The following is a 25,451-nucleotide window of genomic DNA, read 5'->3' on the forward strand; positions in this document are numbered from 1 at the left end:
ATCCGAGAATTCACGGTGTCATCACATATGTGTGGAGGCGGTGCTATCCAAGCATTTATGGTGCCATCACAAAAATTGACAGTGCCATCACAAACGTGCAGCACATGGTGCTCATCCTGGGGATTCTTCAATCATGACAAATTCAGAGTTGTCACCAATCAAATCTATGTTGATATTCTGCTTCCAATTAAGGAAGTTTTCTTCAATGAGTTTCTCCATCGAAAGTTGAGAAAGGATGGGAGTGGACACTACTTAACTTAAAACTACAAATTACCAATAAAATAGAAATCAATCACTTTTGCTCAATAATACTTCTATTCACACCTAATTCAAGAAATAGCACAACATATACAAAAAATATGTAACATATGAGAAAAAATACCAAAAACTTTCATATCTCTATTTCTTTAGGTTTTTAACTAATCTATGATATCCTTGTCTTGGTTGGCGAAAGTAAAAAATACCACTAGTTAAATAGAGTTGAAAACTCATTTAATAATGGACACCACTATTAACAACCTACTATTCGATCAAAATAAGAAAACAAAATCTCTTATTTTATGAGCTAGATCCACGGTTTCGATAATCATATAATTAATCCTAGTAGTCACCGTAGGGGTGAGTCTAGTAGAATTTGACCTATAATTATCTATCTTTCGAAATCTAACTTTTTCAAAATAGCTAATGAACACCTTCTGTTGGGGGACGAATCAAAGCACCTTGATGCCCCATTAAGCTATTGACTATGTTAAACCAATGATGGAGATCGAATATAAATCTTAAAATAAGCTCATTATTATATTAAAAAAAGTATTTTCATTATTTATTTTTAAAAAATTAATGACGATGGTTTTTCCAAAAAAAAAGAATCATATTAAGTTTTTAAAACAAAAGTTCTATAATTTCCTATTAATTCTAAAGTGTCACATTGAAATAAATTCAATTAATTTAGAATTAATTTGTTGCTAATCAATATTTAGGTTTAACTAATATAATGAACCTATACAATTATGTCCAACTCAGGTAAATGGGCCTTAACAATTGGGCTTGTATGGAGGAAGGCTAGGTCCAGTATGTCGTTCCCACTACAAAGGTCCCCTATCTTCCATACAATGTCCAAAAGACAAGAATTTTAACCGTTGTTTTATTAATTGTTATTAATTGATTAGGTCCACTATAGTCATGCAAAACAAATGGGCCTTCACAAGTGGAATCACTCAGAAGAGAGGAATTTAAACTTTGCATTTTCTAATGGGCCCAATTAAAACCTATCATTTTATGAATATTTTATTTGGCAAAATCCATATATCTATAAACATATGGCCCACTATATGCATCTAAGCTCAATTGCAGAAATACCACATATAGTGCAAACAGACATGTTATAAATGGATGTGCCTAATCATGTTACTATTTGAGCAATTCTATGAATTTATGCAAAAATACCACAATTTATTTCATTTGCAAAAATACCACAATTAATTATCTTGAATTTATCAAAAAAATTCAAATTAATTAATTTTTTACAAAAATAAGTCAATTTAAATAAAATTTATCAACAATTAACAATAGTTAATTTAAATTTTATTTATCAACAATCAACTTGGTTTGAGGTTAATTTGAAAAAAAAATATTAATTTAATTTAAATATGATTTATCAACAATCAACCAAAATTAATTTAAATCTCATTTATTAAAAAATATATTTTATTAATTTGCTGAAAAAATGATATTTTTCAAAATTTATCCAATTTTAAATTTTAAAATCATTATATTAACTGTTTTTAAAAAATATCTTGTGTTGTTACAACTATTAGCTAATATTTTAACTATTAAAAAAATATATTAACAGTTATAACAATTCGAAAATATATCATAACAGTTAATCAAATTCAAATATCCACAAAAATATCTAACTAACAATATTCAAATTTCAAATAATATAAATATTAAAAACTATAGAATAAAAAGATATTTATATTTTCAAATAAATAATTAATAAAAAAATCAAGAATTTAAATGAAAATATTTTAAATATTTGATATCATAATTATAATATTTTAATATATTAAAATATTTAAAATTAGGTTGTTAGTCTATTTTTAAATTTGAATTTGAATATTTGTAGAAATTATCTAATTATTTAAACCTCAACTAAAAACAAATCTGATATTTTTGACTTTAATTATAAATAATTTATTTTCACAAATTTTATTTTTCTTTAATTTAAAAAAAAATATTTGGGCTATGCGCGGGTGGCGCACAGGCGTGCGCGCACAGCCAGGCCAAAACTTTTTTAATTTGTTTTTTTGACCAATTTTTTAAACAAAAATTATTTTCTAATTAATTTTTAATATGTTTTACACAAAATAAAGCATATATAAAAATTAATTTCATAGAAAACACTACAAAATAACTTAAAAATTACTAATAATCACATAAAATCAATATGTTTCATAAAAACATGAAAACCATCCAATTATTCAAACATATCAAATAATCCAATTTTAAACATGTTTATGCATGAAAATAAAGATTACCAAAGTCTCTAAGGCTAGTTGTTAGTAAAACTTATACATGATCTTTATTTATTTTCATGTAAATCTAATATTAAATAAATTAATATGAGATAACCTAGAACATGTTTCTAAAATTAAATTCAAAGAGAAATAATGATAAGAATACTTACAGTATACACAGCGGAATTAATGAGTCATTCCTTCTATTTCTCTAACCCTTGAATCCTTTTTGTCGCAGAGTATTATCACAAAACTGAAACGTTCTTCTATAATCTTCACAGTCTTCCAAAGTATCCTTAGAATCACTTAGACTAGTGTGGACAATTCTCAACATATGAGATAGATATAGAGAGAAGAAGAGAACACAATCAAAAGGCTTAGAAAAAGACTTGTGTTTAGAGAGAATTTAAAACTATCAGAAAACGAGTGATTGCACTTGGACTTCTCTCTAAGCACTCCTTTTATAGACTCAATTAGGTCATTTAATTTAATTAAAAAATCAATAAAATAATAGTCAATTTGAAGCCCTGGGTCAAAATTATCATGGACTTTAGGTCCGTGAAATTTTCCATTTGATTATAAGCCCATTGGACATAAATCAAGGCTCATATTATTTTCTATTGCTTTAATTAATTAAATAATTATCTAAATCCTTTATCAATTTAATTATTTGTAATTTGAACCTTGATTGAAACTTATTTATTAATTTAGATACCAATTTATCTTAATTAATAAATCTGCCATAATTTCTCTTTTCTTCTTAAAATTACATAACTCCGTGAAACTATCCAAAATTGACCTGGTCAACTTTTATAATTCTAATTGATAGTTAAATCAAGTAATTGAGACTATCTAGATGATTTTATCAAAAGTACAATGGGGACCATGGGCCTATGAAATCAAGCTCCAATAAGTTATCATAAATCTAACAAATAAATTTACAAACTTATTAATTCCTCGTGACTCCACAATAGACTTGGAATTGCACTCTTGAATTCATAGAACGCTCTATAACAAATATAGATACACTATTAATTATCCATTGTTACAACCACAATTGTCACTCAATCCTCTATAGATGGTCTACAATGAGATAGGACTAAAATATCGTTTTACACATCATTGCATTTTATCCTTAAAACACTTAGTTCCTTGTAAATGATATTTCAATAAACTAATTTAATTACTGAATGAGATCTCTCTCCTTTAACACCTTGAACCAAACTAAAAGGAAACCATCATTTCACTTCCTCATCAGAAGCTATAGAACTTCATATCTATGACACACACTCCCACTCAATTATACTAACGAGTTCCCAAGATGTAATTATGGACTAGTTCATAGGGTAAGCTGGTAACGAACAAGTCAAAAAACTCAAATAATACAATCAGTTTGAATACTAACCACTCGGAATTGAGATTGAATTGATCTATGGTCAACTATATGATATGACTAGAATAGATAATAACGGTATGTTTACTTATCTTATCAACTGTCAATATCGGTCCTGTCCGATGTAACAAATACATCCGATCTTATCTACTTTGCTAATGTTCTGGAAAGAACATAACACTGTAATGTGTAAGTAGATCATATCGTAGATTATCAAGTGAGTGTAAATTCTGTGCACTGACTAATCTTAGGACTAACTTATTTTGAACATATAATCATATTTATATTCCATTGTGATTGCGTCACTATAAATAAGATTAGCTATATGCTAGGGATTTAATAGAAGTTTATATTAAATAAATAAACATGAAAATAAAACATGTGAGGAAAGTGATTGACCAAGTCAAAAACTGATTTCTATAATAAAAATGAGAATACAAAGAATTTGCGTTTTATTAGGGCATAAAACCCCAACAATCCTTGCATCGTGTTGTAAGTATCTTTTCTTTATATTTTAGTTCTTGTATATTTTGATATTATTAGTGTACCATTAGGTGCATTATTTGGACATGGTTCCAAAAATAAGAACGGCTAAGAAAGAAGTGTATTACACACTCATGACATGAGGAACATCAAGAAAGACATGAGAATACCTAACCCATTCCTGGGAATATTTGACACAATCTCAAGGGTGAATGGTGAACTGGATGCGATATCGGTCTAGCACAATGCAATAGCCTGGTTTAACCTAGGTACCACCAAGGGAACATGATAAACGTTGGTTAGTTTATGTTTCATAATACGTTACCATGCCTAGGCATGAATACGCAGTTAGTAAGATATATGATAATGTGTCAATTTGGATGTATGATCAAGAAGAGTCATGAAAGGAACTTGAGCATCGAGGAAATAGTCAAAGGCCCCGGCCCCGGTGAATCTATAAATATATGCCCACAGGATGAGAAGGTGGACATCAATCACTAAACAAAGTTCCATTGCATCAGAAGAGAACGATGAACGATGAAGTAGAGAAGCCACACGAGTGTCAAGACACTGAATTAAGAGATAGACCTACTGTATGAGAGAACATAGCCAAAATAGACAAGACTAATTGAGAAGGGCTTAGCTACAGAGGATGATGGTACAACACGATATGGACTAGTAAGACAAAGTATGACTGGAAAGACTATGAAGACACATGCAGTAGGATTAATCTAAGAAAGGAAATGCATGTCCAGTGGAAAACAATGAAGCAGTGGAACTAGACACCCCACAAGATCAAGCTAAACTCAAAGAAAGACGGAATCACTTCATAAGTTCGCGAAAAAAGACGAGAGTATACTGATATGCATCGATTCTAGTGAAATTAACAAGGATATACCAAGAACAAGAATCATCATTACAAGTTGTTGAGATTTGACCAACTACAAGGAACTGTAATTGTTTTCCCAGATAGACTTGAAGGCAGAGTATCATCAGTTAAAGGGTAAGTAACATTGCTAAGTCGTATAGTGTCCCAGATCGAAGTCGTTAAGGACTGGCCGAGACCAAAAGAATGCAGTAAATGTTAAAAGTTATCTTGGCCTTGCCGGCTATTACTAGAGATTCCTAAAAGAATTGTTCAAGTTGGTAATGCCATTGACCTATCTCACTCACGAAATGGTAAGAGTTCATCTAGTAGGGAAAGTATGAACAGAGAGTTAAAAATGATCAAGAGCAAGGTTCTGTACCTAACAGTAGTGTGTGTCAGACTGGAAGGATAGTTTGGAGTGGGGATGCATTGAGTCTTCCTTGATTCATGGTTAACAAAGTAACAAGCAAAAATTACCCCAAATGTTGAGTTACTAACCATTGTAGTAGAAGGAAGAACCTGAGTTTTTGACAATCTGGTATGGATCATATTGAGAGGGATCAAGGGGTCAAGACTCCAGAGGGATTCCATCAGTTGAGGCTCTGTATAGAGAACTACGTGGTTAGATGACCAACCAAAGTTAAGGGAAACAGTATGGAAGTCAGCAAGATTGATATGCTACTAGAAATGTTAGAACTGTATATTTGATTATTTCGTGTTGCTTTATGATGGAAAAATTTAGTAACAGAGCGGTATCGGCCCAAAGACCATCTTAATGGGTTAGCAGTTCAGGATCTAATTCTGCAGAATGGTAGGAGGTTCATCACCTCACAAGTTGTATGAGATTGATATTTATGAATAGTGATAACTGCTATTTGACTTGTGGTTTGTCTTGGCATGTTATGAGTTTATATTTACAATAGAAGATGAGTCAATTTTGGGGACGAAATTCTTTTAAGGAAGGTAGATTGTAATACCAAGTGAAAATTTTGTTTGGTGTAATCTTTACAGTCCATGATTTTCTATAGTAAGTATATGAATTTGATGTATTGCGTGAGTACGTGACATTGGGGTTTAAATTATGAAGAAAAAAAAAACAAATAAAATGTTTGAAAAGAAAAGAACAAAAGTGTAATACCCCGAAGTAATTTGGTGAGAATAATTTTGAAGGGGGGTATATTAAAGCGACCAAGGATATTTATTTGTTAATTTATTGAATTGTTCATATAATAATTGAATTTATTTAGTGAAAATTATTTTCCTTCTCATAATTAATTTAATTATATTATTTCATTTTTTTGCGATTATTTGAAAATTGATTGTAGTTGAAAGTTTGTGACATAGTATAATATTATGTGACATGGGCCACGTGGTGCAAGGTAAGAGCAAGTGAGGTAATTTGCGTTGGATATAATTCAAAAAAAAAGAAAGAATATGTGATGATAGTTATTTTGGGTGTTTTATTTTATTTAGCTAGTATTACTTTCGAATAAAGAAATGAAATACGAGTATGCATAAATGTTGTCTCTTTTCATACTAAAAACAAGATTTATCAAAATTCCCATTATTTTGTATATCTTTGGTATTTATGCTTTTATTAAAAAATAAAGAGATTTTTCTCCTTTTTGGCTAGTGATACTCGACGAAGTATGGAAAGAGGGAATGAGAGAGTGTGGAGCAAGTTTCCATAGTTGTCATGTTTAAAAATCTCGTAACTTTGTACCTAGCCTGAGTAAATTTACCATAACGGGAGTTGTAGACCTCTGATTTGGGCATATTATATATTGTTGAAAAGCTAATTTAAATACCTAAAACTTTGTAGAATAGGTCATGGCCTCTTTAGTAATGATATAGAACATCTAATATATAAACTTAAAAAAAAAAATAATATATCAGAGATAATATAAAATCTTTAAGGCAAAAAGATAATCCAATATGTAAATTATTAATAAAAAATCCTGATTATAAGATAATTGGTCAAGCTATAAAATTTAATATAATAGATATAGAAGATTTTAAGAGTCATATTGACGATTTGTTAAAAAATAAATTTATTAGATATAGTGACTCACCACTTAGGAGTCCTACCTTTTTAGTAAGAAACCATAGTGAAATAATTAGAGGAAAAAGTAGAATGGTAATAAATTATAAAAGATTAAATGATAAATTTTAAGGTGACTCTTACAATATACTTGATAAAGAAATTTTAATAAATATAATACAAGGATGTAGAGCCTTTAGTAAATTTGATTTAAAATCTGATTTTGATCAAATAAAATTGGAAGAGGATAGTATTTCTTGGACAACATTTGTATGCCTACAAGGATTATTTGATTGGTTAGTAATGCCAATGAGACTTAAAAATGCCCGAGTAATATTTCAAAGAAGAATAGATAAAATATTTTATTAATTAAATTATTGTTTAGTATATATTGACTATATTCTAGTATTTCTCAAAAATTATAAAGAACATGAGTATCGTTTAAAATAAGTTTTAAAAATATTCAAAAAATATGGATTAATTTTTAGCAAAAAGAAAATGGAAATAAGAAAATTATATATAAAATTTTTAGGAACCAAAATAGGAAAAGGAAAAATAATATTACAAGACCATATTTGTAAAAAGATATTAGATTTTCCTGAAAATTTTGAAGAACTAAAGTATTCAACAATTTTTTGGACTATTAAATTATGTTTGTCCATACATTAAGAATTTATCAAAATTACTTGGACAATTATATATTACTACCAAACTTAATGGCCAAAGATATTTCAATAATGAATATATTAAACTAGTAAAGAAAATCAAAGTAGTAAAGAATCTACAAAAATTGTCTCTCATGTTAATAATCGACTATTTAATAATAGAAATGGACGATGAGCAGTATTAAAGAAAATACCTAGTAAATATTCTAATAAAGATATTGAAGAAGTATCTAGATATGCTTCAGGACAGTATAAAGAAAAATATATAGTATTGATACTGAAATAATGACTATTGATTATTCTTTAGATGCCTTTAATCTTTATTTAATTAATAAAAAAAATTACTATTAGAAAAAATTGCTAAGCAATAATAAACTTTTATGAAAAAAATAAGGCAAAATAATAAAAAATTAATGACTAATAGATGGACCAAATTTCTTAATAATAAAATTATTAAAAGATATAATCCTATTATTGAGCATATTAAAGGAAATGATAAATATTACGCTGATGTATTATCTCGATTAATTAATAATACAAATGGACAGACAACAAATTCACCCAAAAATTTATAGGCCTAGAATAAAGCGGAGAGCCCAAATTGCAAATAGACAAGCAATAGATCAAATAATACATAGTCATCATAAATAAAAAGGTGAGGCAATATCTTTTGGAGAATTAGTATTATATTGTTATGGTAATAGTGTAACTAAGTATATCCCTCACAAGGTTGTTAGTAAAGAGCAATAATGTTTATTAGATAATCTCCATAACACATATCTATTTAATAATCATAGTTATTTCCTGGCAGTATTAAAATGTCCAATATAATATTTCCAATGTAAATTTTTATTATTATTATTTAGTATTTCGTGGAAAAAAATCAGGATTATATAAGTCATGATAATCAGTAGCCAAGACAGTAGATAAATTCAATAACGCCCTTTAGAATGGACAAGTAAATTATGAAGAGGCTACTAAAGATGCTATTATATATTGGGATCTCAATTGTTATGATGAGACAAAAGACAAGGGGAAAGAAAAAGTAGCTGAATTAAATTACCACAATTGTATTTACAATAATAGAAAAAGATTTAGTCAAAAAAAAAAATTAAGAGAAGAAAATAAAGTTTGTTGGGACCAAAGTCTTAAACTTCAAGCGGATGCCTTTCGCCAACAACTTCGGCAACAGAGCATTCCACCTACATCCAATCAAGTAACTATGTCTACAGAAGACGTCCAACTTTTTATTAATAAAGTTGTTGAAGAAAAAAATAGATATGTATAATAGTCAATTTGGTAGGACATATGATGAATGAGACTTCATCGATCAACTTGGACTTGAGGTCCCTACTATGGGTAGCACTACTATTTGAAATCTAATTTAAAGATAAGATGCCCTTTTTAAGAACCAAAGGTAGCCGCCAATGTGCTACCCATCTTATCCTTTCAGAAAAAACAAATGACGAGAAGTAATGAATCTTATCCTCACTTTAAATAAAATAATAAAGGATAACTTTTTGTTTTTATATAAATAGGCTATGAAGTCTGGCTTGTAAACTCACTCTTTTATGTTTTGTTCTCATTCTCAAAACCTACAGAAACTCCTAATCCTTGAAAACAAACAAACTTAGCTTTCTCTTCTTTTATATCATTGTATCAAATATTTACAAGTTTATCAATAAAATGGGTTACTAAAACACCTTGTCATAGTAAAAGGAGATTTTTAATCTTTTTTACAAAAATACCAGCCTTCTCATAAATATTGTTTCAAAAGGATATAAGCATTGGTTATTGAATATAATAGGATCCAGGGATTGCTTCTTTAAACTTATTTTTGCAGTCGAAAGGCTTGCTAAAGTTGTGTTGAAGTTCAACCTAGATACGTCACCTTATTTATGAGAAAATAATAATTTTATATGATAATTATTTTAAGAAGGATTGTTGTTTCAATAAAAAGAGGATTTCCCCACAACCTACTATTGTATGAATATAAAATTTATTCTCAAAACCGAAGTTTCTTTTATATCGATAAAGACAACCATTTTTATTATTTACTATAAACTATATATAAGAAGTTATTATTTATTGAAAACACAAGGAATATATGAACATACCTAAAAACATAGAAAAATATACAAATAAATTATATCAACTCAGTACAAAAAGTAATAATATATATTTATTAAAAAATAAACAAAAAGAAAGTTTAGACAATTAGTTTAATAATTTATCACATAACATAGCAAATGCTCTTAACGAACATCATATTTAGTTATTAAACGAATAATATAAAATCAACTATAAGTTTATATCGGATCAAATAACTCTATTCGAAAGTATTAAAAGCAATATTTACAAAAATGTGTGCACATATTCATATTATGAGTAATGATATGTGCACACATGTGTGTGCACATATCACTACTCTAATATAATATACCATAGTCAAGCCTACAATTTATTATAACATTATTGTCACCAATTTTCAAGTTTACCATTGTAACCAATTTTCAAGATTACAATTATGGTATCAAGCTTATTTTCAAGCTAGAAAAAATAAGTCAATTTTTTTTATGCTTTTAGTTACAAGAAAATTTTTTGCTAAACATTGCCATATATTTTAGAGATAGAACTAGTTTTTATTTTTTTTAATATTAATAAAGATACTTGGATCAATTTACTAAAATAATATATTTATTAAGTATTAATTAATTAGAAAGAGTGAAAAAGGAAAAGGTGTCTATTTTGCCACTTTTATAATAATAATAAGCAATTTCAATCCAAATCCAAATCCAAATCCAAATCTAATGCGTGCTAAATAACCCAAAGATATATAGTATCATCTATAAATATATATTAATCAATTTATGATTTGTTTTTAATTCTTGCAAATCACGTGATTCTCATCTCTGTCACTGACGACTCACTATGCTTCACATTCAACAACGACGTGAATTTCATTAGCTATAAATGTATTGTAATATTATAGAATATATTTCCAATAAGTACATGCTTCTCTGTCGGAAATCTTGCCTCATTGCCTTTATTAGGTAACCATCATATAATGGCAAAAATGAGTGGGGGCATTCAATCAATAATAAATATCTAATTAAACATACATAATAAAATACAACATGTCATCCACCACACACATTATAATGTTCATTAATAAAACTAAATAAATTAAAAGGAAAAAAAAAACAAAATCTGCTATATTTGTTGCGCTTGAAACTACATGTAGGAATCTTGACCTTCGAGAGGAGGGTCCGACTCGTATCGAGTGTGATGGTAGAAAATCAAATTATGAAAATATATATAATAATACACTACAACTTCGAAGAATAGGTTCGGAGTAAACTAATATATATTTATATTTGGGTGCACTTTTAATAGTTATTCTCTTTGAATTGTTAATTTAATGCTAATTATTGAATTAAAATTAATGTTTTATATTTATAGTTGTTAATTAATATTTTTAAATATAAATATTGATTTTTTCAAATACATGTCAATTTCTAAATATAGCTAGTGTCTCTCATTGGATAGAAACAACATTAATTATGGCAAAAAAAAAACTAAATTTGAAATTAATGTAGAAAAAAATATATTTACATATTGGTGACTTGCTATATCAAGTCACTATATTGTCACATTATCATAATTGTTAGTACACATTTATGAGTAGTAACTATTCAAAACTCTACCATCTAAATTTTCGTAAAAAAATTATAAAAATACAAATAAAATTTGTAATTATTAATTAGTAATTAAATAAAAAACAAAAATTTCTATTTTTTTAAACTAAAAAACCTAAATAGAAAAAATATTGAACATGAGGTATTAAGAAATAAACAAAAGCGTTTATTAAAAAATACTTTTATGTTTGTAAACTTTTTTATTTATAATTTTGGAATGCAACATGACAACCAAACATGTTAAAAAATGTGTATGAAAGACTTTTAAAAATAAACATAATGAAATAAACGAATTGGTTAGGTTATAAATAATGAACAAAAAGAAAATTGTGGTGGTTAAAAAAATAAAATAAAACATGAATGCATCGTAGATAAACATAAAAGTTTATTTTAGTGACCATTCAACTTAAATTAAACCATATTGTTTATTTACTTATTTAATGGAACATTATGTAACGTCCTAATTTGTCATAATATTATCGAGAACACAACATTGAATCATAAACATAAATGTTGCTATTTTATTTAAAAAAATACCATAAAGAAAAGGGATCCCATGTATTTACAAAATAAAATAAGGTCTTTAACAAAATTAACTAAGCAACATTTGAATTGAAGAAATAAAAATAATTAAAAGAGAATACTTTATAAATAAAATCGTAGGTCCTTGATCATTCCAGCGAGTATATGGTCGTTGTAAATACATCACTAAGCTCTTTAGGTCCCACTCACCACCGGCCATTCTAACTTCAATTATCTCCAAAATAACATGATAAGGAGTGAGATTCTACGCTCAGTAAAGAAAATGAATACAGGCAATCATACAATCACATAGTCATAAAAAATCATATCATCAGTTTGTACAATAATTCATAACAACACTAATTTATACTAATCATACATGATCATAACATATTTTAGGTCATAATCAAACTGTAACTCATAAACATATTCTATTAGTCATACATAGGTCATAATTATAAACAAATTCAATTGGTCATACATAGGTCATAATAACAAATCGTAGATCATAAACATATTCTAATGGTCATAATAACAAATTAGGCAAGAGAAAGAATAAGTGCTTATGAACTTTTGCATTCAAGCCCCAGACATCACTTAGCTCCATCATATAAGATTTTGGCAACCAAGCCTACAGGACATCACATAGGTTTGCATACAAGTTTTTGGCAACCGAGTACAAATTTTTGGCAACTGAGCCTACCTGACATCACTTAGGTTCGTCATACAATTCCAAACACAAGGTCCAGCCACACTTATCTCCTTGTACATGAAATGTTAGGGTCTACAAATCACTTAAATGTCATAACTAAAACTATCTAATTTTCCTTACCTTAGAAAAACAGATGAAAAGAGAGATTGCTTTTGCTATAAAGAATCGCCCAAACCTTATATATAACATAAAAACTATCATTAGAGACTATAGCAATAACTAAACTTCCAAAAATTTTAAACCTTATAAAAGTCATACCTTTAACCTAGAACCAAAAGATCAATACTTCCAAAATCCCGAGGCTCCACCAAAAGTGCATGTCTCCAATAACAATACTAAGAGCTTGATACTTGGTAATTTCAGCTATATAGTGGTTTGATAGTATTATCCCCATTTTCCCCTTGGGCACGTGGCATGAAAAAATGGATCCGTGGGCTCTCTCAAAGAGATCAAAGCCTCAGCTTAAGCCCAATGGACGGGGAAGAATAAACTTCTAATGGCACAATCGTCAGTAAGCCCAACCTTGTTCAATGGGTGCCACCATAATGAGGGAATTGGGAACAAGATGCGGGCCCAACTCGTCTTCTTGGTTCCAACCTAATGGTATCATCCTGAAAGGCAGATAGGGGTAACAGGCTGAGAACAAGTCTTTGTCAAGAATAAACTCGAGCTTTGGTAAACGAACTAGGGTCTTGGTGAATGGACCGGGACGTGAGTAAATGAACCTGGACAAGGCGTCTGGATTGGGCAGGATTGAACTTCCCTGATGCTGACACATTCCGAAGAAACACAGAGTTTGGTCTCCTCAACTAACTTGCAGAAAATGTTACCTATTGAATGTACCCTGTTATTGGGTAACAGTACTGTGATTACCCTGATAGATCCTGTCCCCAGGATCTCCTTAGAAGCCCACATGGACCAATCTAAGGCTACGTATTGTTGTCAGCTGTAAAGCTTGGTTATGCCTAAGCCGAACCAATGGGCCCTGATTAATGTGTATTATATAGCAAAATCCTTTGTATTAGGGCTCCATTAGCAAGCAAATGGTTATATCCCTATTGGGTCCGGATTAGTCTGGCCCAAGCCCATTGCACCAAACTGTCTATAAATAGGACCAGTTGTGCACTGTAGAAGGGATCCGAAATTATCTTGTAAGCAATTCATTGTCAAAGCTTTCTAAGCTCTAATACAATAGACGCGTGGACTAAGGTTCTTTACGCCTCAACCACGTAAAAACCTTGTATGATTGTCATTAAATACATTCTTTTTAGCTCTCTTATCCCTCATAATTGTAGTTTCCAAAAAACTCGGTAAACATTTTGGTGCTTTCATTGAGAGTCGAAGAAAGCTTGAAAGGATCTTGAACGTATGCAAAAATGGTGAACACCAAGCACACCATATTCGATCCTACTCAACAACAACAGCAAGGAAATGAAGAACCATTGCCCAACCAACCTTTCCTTTAGGGCCAACCTTAGGATACACCCTAGCAAATGTCTCTGCCCGATGACTCCAAGAATTTTGAGGACGGGGTTGACTACGAGGAATGTTACTATTAGGAAGACAAAGAAAATGAAGGGGAATACCATGATCACGAGGCTGAAGATCTTGCCAACCCTGAAGAAGAAATTAATTTTGATCAGGAGGACCTAGAAGTTGTCTATCTGAGACAACAAGTCCTGGAACAAGAGGGCAGGATAGCTGAATAGAAAGAGGCCACCCGCCAGATGCAAAAGTCCCTCCTGGCTCTTCAGGCCTTCATTGCTCCCAAGGATTGGCAACCAATCTTTCGACCATTCTGACTATAGGAATGCAACCGCCAGTTCCACCGATTAGGACAGGTGCACCTAAAAACACGAGCCCAATCCCTCATATGGGACTGCATCTCGGAGATGCCCATCGAATCCGGTTCAAGAAAAAGGAAAAGATAAGATGGTTGATCTTATGGGAAAAGCATACCCACAGAGGAAAACTAATCCCATTCCAAACACCGGGGCAAACCCAGGGCAGCTCCTTAGGAAAGAATGGATGTGTCCTGTCTTAGGACGAGATCATCCAATCAGTCCGCAAGGGAAGCGTGCATAGGGTGCCAAGCCCCGGACTGTCCCTAGACTGACCGAACAAGAGCAGTGTTTTCATCCCAGTGCCTCTGTGAAGAAGGATCATAGAGGACACCAGCATGCAAAAGATCCGGAAGTCATCTATTCGGGAGACGATACTTCCCGGATAGACTTGCGCGATGGCCAAAAAGCCCGAAAGGAATGGGTAAGCAAGGAGAAGATTTTCCCCCGAGGGGGCGATCTGAGGAATAACCTCAACGACAGGAGAAATGAAAGAGTACCCCTAGATGATGGAATGGCTAAATAGTTAGGAACAGTTAGCCACATTAAAGAAGGTCACAGACCGTTTGGTCTGGAAACAAGAGGGAGGAGGCTCCGATTCCGAAGAGGAGGGAAAAGAGCCATGCCCGAAACACATCCTGGATGTTGTGCTACCAAAAGGGTTCAAAATGATGAACTTACTCGCCTACACTAAGAACGCAGACCCTAGGGACCACTTGTTACGCAACAACTGTCTAATGACTGTAGCTCACATTTGCGACAACAACAAATGCATGTGCTTTTCGATCACTCTAACCGGACCCACAGAGGAGTGGTGGAAAAGACTTAAACCAGGATCAATCAAGTGCTGGTCCAAAATGAAATCGGCATTCCGCAAACAATTTGTGGTTGCCATGAGGATGGATTTGCAGATCAGCGCCCTCGCGAATGTCAAGCAACATTGCACAGAGACCCTCAAAGCCTATATCCAGCGCTTCACGGAAGAAGCATCAAAAACCAAAGTGGATGATGGCTCTCTAGACTAGGATCAGGGATGGATCCCCTCTCTGGGATGATATGCAGCGCAGCAAGGCAACCACCATCGAAGAATTCAGCAGGGATGCACAAGGTTTTATCAACTAGGAGGAAGCCTGAATCCAGGCTTTCGGGTGGCACCTAGACTCCCAGTCGAGTGCCCAGCCATTTCTCGGATACGGGATACAGTATCCCACAAACCATTATCCGATACCCCTAATGGCGCCAAGATCAACCGCCACTCAGAGAATGACCTTTGTGACCCCGACGGTCTATGGTCCCACTTCATCGGGGTATGCGCTAGCACAATCCGCCCCATTCTCCGGGTATGGTATGGCTCCAATTGATACAGTTCTACCCCCGATGGAGCCCAACCATCTTAAGTTGGGGGGACGGAGGCGAGCTTGAACCCTTTCTGGGGAAGAGATCGGACAAAGGACAAAACTAATCAGAGCCATCCATGAAGAGCAAAAGGGGTTACGAACCCCAATATACAGAATATACCAACCTGGTGGACACCAGGGAGAACATATATCTGGCAACGAGGAGCATGGTCCACTACAGAAACCTACCCCGATGTTTAAAGGGGGAAAGAACTCAAGGGACACGAACAAAAGGTGAGCCTATCACAAGGACATGGGTCATACGACCGAGGAATGTCGTCAACTGAAGGACAAACTCAAAATCTGATCATTTTAGGGCATCTCCACCAATGGGTCAGAATGCGAGTGGTAGTTCCGGGACTGCCAGTAGCTCCTGGACAACCCACGACCCCTGATGCACCTATATTGTACCGACCTCCCCAAGGAGAGCACGCTACAGGTTCGGGAGCACAAGCCCCTGAGGGGGCCCCGATTGTGCAGGCACCTGGGTCCGGAATGCCCTATCCTTCCGAAATTGCACCCCCATAGATAGATGGTCACGTGGCCACCATATCGGGAGGGCCGCATCTAGGAGGACCGTCCCAGAATGATCAGAAATGCTACCTTGGTGAACTCGAAAATGACCACGAGGTACGCGCCTTGGTTCAGACTCCAGTGCAACGCTCTAAGTTGATGAACTTACCCATCACATTCACGGAAGAGGACGCCCGTAACGTCCACTTCCCGCATCATGATCCTTTGGTCATCGATGCCCAAATCGCCAACAAAATGATGTCTAGAGTGTTGGTAGATGAAAGAAGCTCCATCAATGTGTTGTTCAAACCAGCCTTCATCGCAATTGGCTGCTCCCCATTAGGAAGATCCAACCGCCCGTAACATTGGGGAGCGAGATTCGGGGCTCGTTCAAGTTTTGCACGTTCTTAGTGGGGGACTACCCCACTGCTTACAACATTATTTTCGGTCGTCCCGCACTAGTTGATTTCTGCACCATCACCTCCATCTACCACCTCTGCATAAAATTCCCTTGCGACAATGGAGGGGTGGGAACGGTCCAGAGAGATCAGAAGAGCGCCCGGAAGTGTTATCACATCTCTGCTCGACAAATTTATATGATCCACGAAGAGCCTCTCAAAGAAAAGAATGTTGATCCAAGTATGCCCTTGCAACCGGCGCAGAGGATGGTCTGGGAGGAAGATGAGTTGGATCCGTGGATAGAAGCAGACAGGGCACTCGAACCCATGGAGGAGGTAAAGGAGGTGTGTATCAGTGACAGTGACCCAACCAAAGTAATTTGGGTCCGGAAAAACCTGAACTCAGAAGTCAGGGCTGCTATTATCGCTCGAGTCTAAGAAAACTAGGGTGTCTTGGCCTGGTCCCACTCGGACATGACTGGAATCGACCGCAACGTCATATGTCACACCCTGAACATTGACGTGAACGCAACTCCAGTCCGGCAAAGGCAGAGATCTCTAGAGGCAGAGAGGGTCGAGGCCCTCAAATTGGAGGTTGGGAAGTTATCCTCAATCAACTTCATTCAAGAGGCCTTGTATCCTATTTGGCTGCCCAATCTGGTGTTGGTACCAAAGCCAAACGGGATGTGGAGAACTTGCATCAAATTCACTGACCTTAACAAGGTCTGTCCCAAAGATTATTTCCCTCTACCCCTGATCGATCAAATGGTAGATGCAACATCCAGGTATGAAGTGTTGAGTTTCGTGGACGCTTACTCTGGCTATAACCAAATCTCAATGCACATAGCAAACAAGGAACACACCAACTTCCAGACAGACAAGGGTGTGTACTGCTACATTGTCATGCCCTTCACGCTCAAAAATGCTGGAGCCACTTATTAGAGGCTGGTCAACAGGATATCTTGGACCCAACTGGGATGAAACATGGAGGTTTACATAGATGACATGCTAGTCAAGTCCAAGACCTCCGAGGGACACACTGATGATCTGGCAGAGGCATTTGCCATCCTTCAGAAGTACGGGATGAAGCTGAACCACAAGAAGTGCACCTTTGGCGTGGCATCCATCAAGTTCCCGGGCTTCATAGTAAGCTCATGAGGAATTTAAGCCAACCCTGACAAGATCAAAGCACTAATTGAAATTCCCTCACCACGGAAGCACAAAGACGTTCAGAGCTTGGAGGGAAGAATAGCTGCCCTAAGATTCTTTGTCTCAAAGTCCACGGACAAGTGCATCCCGTTCTTCAATATCCTTCGCTGAAGCCAATAGTTTTAATGGACAACCAAATGTGAAGAAACCTTCTAGAAGTTGAAGGAACATCTGGCCCAAGAGCCAATCCTATCGAAGCCAGTGGATGGGGTGTCGTTGTACCTATATCTGGCCATGTCCGAGCATGTCATCAGTGCCGCGCTAATGTGGGAAGAAGGAGAGGTCCAGCTCCCAGTCTATTGTGTTAGCAAAAGGCTGTTGGGCGCGGAATCCAGATACCTTTTAATCGAAAAAAATTAACATTTTTCCTGCTAATCGCGTCCTAAAAGTTGAGACCATACTTTCAGGCCCACACCATTAAGGTATTAACGAACCATCCCCTATGGCAAGTATTACAAAAACTCGAATCATCAAGAAGACTCCTAAAGTGGGCCATGGAGCTTAGTCAATTCGACATTGCGTATGTCCCCAGGATTTTCATTAAGGGCCAGACCCTGACCGACTTCATCATGGAGTGTACCAGGATCACTGAAGATGAGCCCACCGACCCCATTGCACCTCTATGGAAGGTCTTCGTAGATGGAGCCTCGAACGAAAATGGAGTCGGGGCCAGGATCATCCTAATATCCCCTCCAGGACATCAGTTGGAGAATGCCCTATGCTTCCAATTCAAAGCATCAAACAATGAAATCGAGCACGAAGCCATGTTAGCCGGATTACGTTTGGCCTGGGAGGTGGGGGCAGAAAGTATAGAAGTCTACAACAACTCCCAATTGGTGGTTAGGCAGATTTCAGGGGAATAACAAATGAAGGGGGGAAGGATGGCCGCCTACATGACGCGAGCCCGGGAGTTACTCCAATCCTTCAAGAAGTATTTCATCTGCCAAATCCTCAGGGAACGAAATGTGTTTGCAGACACATTGGCAAAGTTTTCCACGAATGTTGAAGCAAGGCTCTCTGCGCTTGTCCCAATCAACCATCTTCCAACACCCAGTATTCAGGCTCCTCCAATGAACGTCATAGATTACACCACGTCCTGGATGGGCCAACGATAAAGACTCATTGAGTTGATTACGTCTGCAAGTGCGAACAATGCCAAAGGTACGTGAAGATCCCGTGAGCCCCCCTAACAGAAATAACCCAGATGACCAGCCCCTAGAAATGTGGGAAAAAGTATGACATCATTGTTGTTAGCTATTACACCAAGTGGGTCAAGGTGGAACCAATGAGCACCATCACCTTCAAAAAGGCCTTGGACTTCATCATCAACAATATTGTGTGCCGGTAAGGCCTCCCTCACAAAATCGTATCCGACAACGGGAAGCAATTTGACAGAGTTCACTTCACAAACTTCTGTGAAAGTCATAGCATCATCAAAAGCTTCTCCGCGGTCGCTAGGTCTTAAGAAAACGGGAAAATAAAGGCCGTGAACACGATTTTAAAGGGGACATTAAAGAAAAAGCTTCAAGCCTGCAAGAGCAACTGGCCGGAAGAACTGCCCCACATTCTATGGGCATACTAGACCACAAAAAGAACGTCTACCAGACATTCTCCCTACTCACTATTATACGGATGTGAAGCGATCATCCCAGTGGAAACGACAGTCCCATCTCATAGATGAGACAAGTATGATCCCATCCAGAACCACGCCTTACTCCAAGAATCCTTAGGCCATTGAATATGTTATACGGATGGCCTGGAAGAATCTTAGGTTCAACTGAACATGTATCAGGGAAAGATCGCCAGGCACTTTAAATCTAAAGTTAAATGTTAAAAATTTGAAACCATTGATTTTGTCCTTAGAAGATTCTTCCCTGCAACCCAAGATTCGAGAGTGGGGGTTCTAGGACCAAACTGGGAAAGACCCTACGATCTGGGAGTCTTCGCTGTCCAGGAACGTATCGCTTAAGGCAACTAGATGGAACAGAGGACCCAAGGACCTGGAATGCAAAACACTTCCCCCACTACTATCAGTAGTCGGGAGGGCCTGATTTTGTTATTAATTTTTCTTGTAAACGATGTATGGTCCAGGGTGATTTCTTACTTAATAAAAATGATGTGTACAAAACATCATAAATAAATATTGTAATGATATAAATGTTTGCATCCGTCTTCGTTCTTTTTTTGACAAGTGACCCAAGGCAACAGTCTTTGATCTCTTGGGTGTATGACCATCTATATGAACAAGTCCTAGAATAAAAAAAAAAACAGGATGCAAAATGCAAAGTTAATCTTGATCCAGACTGTATAAACTGGGGGCAGCAAATCTGAACAGGACGCAAGGCTCAGGCCTAGTCCTAACCCAAACATACATGGTCCGGTGGGCACAAAACCCAAAAGGACACAAGGATCATGCCCAATCCTAACCTGGACATACATATCCCGGGGGTTATAAAACCCAATAGCACGTACACAGTCCAAGAGTACAAAATACCTAAAAAAACGGTTGACTCAGGATGGTCTCAAGTAACCGAATCCCTATTCATGTCTCCTCTATAATGGCCCAAAACCATTGGAACATGAGTCTTAGGTCTAAGTTGTTTAAAATTACTTATAAATGGCCCAGGCCATTGGAACCTAACCCCTATGTTTGAAATAAGCTAATCAACTAATCTTTGAAGGTCCAGACCGCTGGAACCTTAACATCAGAATCAGGACAAATAAATCGGATGATAGTTAATAACTCCCTAACGGTGTAGGCAGTTGTAACCTGAATGTCAGGATTAAAGCAAGTTAATTAATTAAGTCGTACCCAAAAAAAATCTCTAACTCTCCATGCTGTTGGAACTCGAACTACAAAATAAGGAGTAAAAAAAAAAAAACTAAGTTATATTGATAAGTCTGAAATGGTCCAGGCCGTTAAGACCTTAACATGGGTCCCCAGATAGGCTAAATGCCTTTTACAACCTTTCTTTAGTGGTCCCGAGCATTGGAGCCGAGACCAAACATTCGAATCATGTTCATCCAAAGTGGTAAAACTCTTAGTGAATTTTGGAGGAAAAATAAACGAATAAAAAAGGGAAAACATTGTGCAAGAAATAAAATCAATATATATTTATATATAAAAAAGCAAATGACAAAAATTGTCTTGGACACACCTGCGTCCTTAAAAGTGATACAAGTAAAAACAAAAAAGAAGCCATGTTTACAACAAAAAGTCCCACGCCTAGGCTTCTCTCTAATCCAGAGCATCCAGGATGGTCTCACCATGCTCGTCCCCGACCAAAAGCTCTGCATCAGCTTTCTCCTTAACCTCAAACTCAGATTTCTTCACGGTAGGATCAGGATAAATGCGGAGGTTCATGTTCTTATCCTAGAGCAAGGCCATGTAAATGGCCTCGTCGAAAGTGGCCTCCAGTAAAGCACCGGCCTGCTCTTTCTCTTGGAGAACCTCCTCATTTTGTTTTACCTCAAGGTGAAGAAGGTTGTCCAAGGCTTGAACCCTGGAGTCGAGGGTTGCAACTTTCTCTTGGTCCTGCCAAGATTTGTTGATGCATCTAAGCCTCGAACGTGAACAAGCTCCACCTCCAGGCTTTCCGCAAACTTCTTTTGGCCAATGTCCTTCCTGGACAAAGTTTCTTCATGTTGGGTCTGAATCAAAGCAGCCTCTTTGCGATCAACCTGGATCCGAGTAGCCTCTTTGGCTAGGGCCTCCCTAACAGCATCCCGCTGGTTCACGGTCCCCTCTAGCTCCATTTGAGCAGTCTCCAACCTCATTGCCATCTCAGCCACCAAGTCTGAGTTCCTATGAGACAACAACGCGACCTGAAACAAACCGAAGTTAGAAAACAGACAGACAACAAATATGGTAAAGTAAAGGATCGTATAAACATATAACTTACCATGGTGGCATGGTGATGAATGGTCTGGGAGATGAACAGAGCATCCTGATTGGCCAGGGTGGCGTACCGCTTCAACTATAGGTTGGACATAGTCATCCCAACCTGGGCCAACAGGTATGCAACAAACGGAGTCGTGTCCTACCCCAACTTAGGCTGGAACCCAATCTCAGCTATGAACCAGTCCACTATCTATTTGGGAGTGCTAAAGGCATTCGAACGCTCAGTGAACTCCACCTTCCACTAGAAAGCTAAAGCCCGGTACACTTCCTCTCGTTTCTCTTGATGATCTTCCCAAGCCCGGGCCACCATTCTTGTACTTTCCTCTTAGAGGACCATATCCCCTTCCTGTGGGAGGGTTGGATTGACCGGAAGCACGGTAGCCTCTGGGACCTCCTATGTGACAATGAGGCTCTCCCTGAAAGAATTCTCCTCGACCAGGGCGAGCTCCTTGGTCCTAGCCCTCTTCACTCATTTTGCGGACTCGCTAGTGGACGATTCCGCTACCCTTTTCTCTGCCCTTAAGTCTTTCAAGGGCTCCCACTCCAAGTCGATGACTGAGGGAGGAATGGGTGGGGGTGGAACATTTTCAGTGCATGCCTTCGGGAGGACACTTGCAGCTGGAGTCCTTTCCGTAACCTCTGGGTCCGACCTCGAATCCCTGAGGACTAGCTCGAGAACCTTCTTTCTAGTCGGGACCTTAGCGGCCCTCTTCGCTGAGGCCTTGGCAGTGGCCGCCATGGCCTCGATCATCTCCTTCAGCTTAGCCAATGGATACAAAATGTTTGAATCGTCTGAAATATGAAAACAGAAAATAGTCAGCAAGATATATGAATAGGGATGGAAATAAAAAATAAAGCAAATATTAGTCTAAGGTCCTCCTGGATGAACCCTTATCCAAACAACATGCTTGACTCAACTCCCTTAAGAGGAAGGAATGAATGCGGTCCCCCATGGCATCCAGGTTCAGAAAATTAACGTACTATAGGAACCCAGACAAATACATGAGGGTTAGCGTATCTAGGACAATGGGGCATGGAAGCCCCACTTCTCTGACGGCCCCGATCAGGTAGTCTCGGTACATTCTCTTATCCCTAACTAAGTCCTCAAATTGAAGAGCATAAGTTAAAAGCAAAGGTGAATTACCTTGCCTTGAGATGCTGGCTCCGAGAGCCCCAGTATTTGGCTGAGCCCCCTCAATGAGGGCATCTAGCTCCTCGAACGCGCCCCTCTCCACTTGGCAGACCTACTCCTTCTTCTTCTTCACCGCGTTTGCAAAGTCGAGGCCTCTATGTCGTCAATGTGGATGAGGGCCAACTCCTCACTAAGAGTGGGATCCCTCTCGCCCTGCAGCACCCAGAAGCAGGGGCATCTATTATCTGGTTGGCTGCAGGCATCCCAACCAGACGAAGGTTGTTCATGTTCACGAAGCCCCCCACGTCCAACTCCTCCATGCTCAGGGTGGCGTAGAACTTCATCCGATCTAGGATCGATTGGTGAGGAGAGTCTGGGCTTACGGTCTTGTTTCTCAAGAAGGTGAGTGAAGGACAGAAAAAACAAAAGGAAAACTAAAAGAATCAAGAGGGAAAACAACTTACCCATGCCCTGGAAGTCCAACACCAACGTGGGGTTCTTCTCCAGGAGAAACTTGGATGTCATGAACCAGTTGTGTCTGACATCCAGGGGGTGCTTCCAGGTGTTGTAGGGAGCCGGGTAGTTACTACGGGGCTTCAATCTGTAGAACTCATCCCAGGTCTTGTCTTTGACATTAAGCTGCGGCTCCAGCTTGTAATAGTACAACACCTTGGCGGGGGTGGGCGTCAGAATCTCCTTAGATGCACAGAAGATGTGCCACCCTGCAAGCAGCTTCTAGGCCTAGGATAGAAGTTGGAATGGCATAATTCCCACAAACTTAAGGAATCGCGCGAAGTAGTCATGAAGTGGAAGCATAAATCCCACACTAATGTGGCCTACGCTCTAGGCCCTGAACTCACCCACGCTGGTGTGGGCCTTCTCATCCTTCCCTGGCCAGCCGATTATAGAAGAGTTCGGGAGTTGACTCTATTTCCAAAGGCTTCTCCAAGGCGTCAAGCATCTGGTAGTTCCAGAACTCGTTCTTCTCCCCGTCCATTTCCCATTTGTTGCCCGTGGGAGGCTTGTGCCCTTCCAGGACAATGGGGTCCGATTGTACGAATTCCTTTGGTTGAAGAGTGATGTCGTGGCTCATGATCAGGAATCTGGGGATAACAAAGAAAAAAAAAACCAAGCAATCAGCACCAAAACCCAAGAAAATTGGTTAAGGTATGGGGGTTTCTGTTGGGAATTGTGCCCTGAAAGGATATGTAGTAGACATTGTTTTATGAACTAAATAAATAAATTGAATTTTTTATGCATATATTTTATGGACTATATTATTTTGTGATAATATTATGTAAATATTAGAACAATTCCTAAGTTCATATATGTGATCTCAAACACGTATTGGTACGGGAGGATTGTGTTTGAGATAAATGAACTTGAATAGTTCGCAGTAAAATAAAATTATGGAATCTTTAGATTATTTACTGCAAGTACGGTCTACTAGTATTATGAATACATGTGATCTAGATCCAGATCACTAGTGTGGTAGGACACTTTAGTAGAGGTGCTTTATATATTAGAGAATATATAGAACTAGACAATATATGTTTATTAATACTTATTAAAATACTGTTTCGAAGTATTAATTAAATATATAAATTGATGATCATATACAAATAGATCTTAATCCTGAAGTTACTATGAACTCCTGTTTATGATATATGAGTTCTTTGGTTCACTTGTTAGGGTCTGCCAGAATGATCAGGCTAAAACTTTTGTTTTGGGAACTCGTTAATGTAGATGGCTGGGGACATAGTATACAAATATGGAATCTATGCCTTCTCATAAGAGATTGAATAATGGTTCTCTTAATGGATGACTTTTGGGATTTAAATGTTATTGAGCTCAAATTCAAAATTTAGTTATGAATTAATCTACACTAGTAAAGTCAATGGTACTTAAGGAAACAAGAAATAATTAAAAGGGTAAAACGGTAATTTTATTCCCAATTAATTATGAACCATTATTAGAGGGTCAATTTGTATGCAATGATTTTATCAATGGACGCTTTATAATTATAAAGTACTCAGTAAATGAAATGTCTATAATTACAAGAGTGTAGTCTCATATTTATAGTGGAATAATCATGAGATTAATAAAGTAAGATTATTTAATTAAACTGTTTAATTAATAATCTCAAATTTATTGAGCTT

General features: G+C 36.4%; 1 pseudogene; it reads right to left on the reverse strand.

The window, feature by feature from the left end:
• LOC133824212 (uncharacterized) overlaps positions 1–21,623 on the reverse strand; it is a 59,065-nt pseudogene extending 37,442 nt beyond the window's left edge.
• Positions 21,624–25,451: the final 3,828 nt, after the last annotated feature.

The sequence above is a fragment of the Humulus lupulus genome, chromosome 3 (genome assembly GCF_963169125.1).
Source record: "Humulus lupulus chromosome 3, drHumLupu1.1, whole genome shotgun sequence".
Classification (NCBI taxonomy): Eukaryota; Viridiplantae; Streptophyta; class Magnoliopsida; order Rosales; family Cannabaceae; genus Humulus; species Humulus lupulus.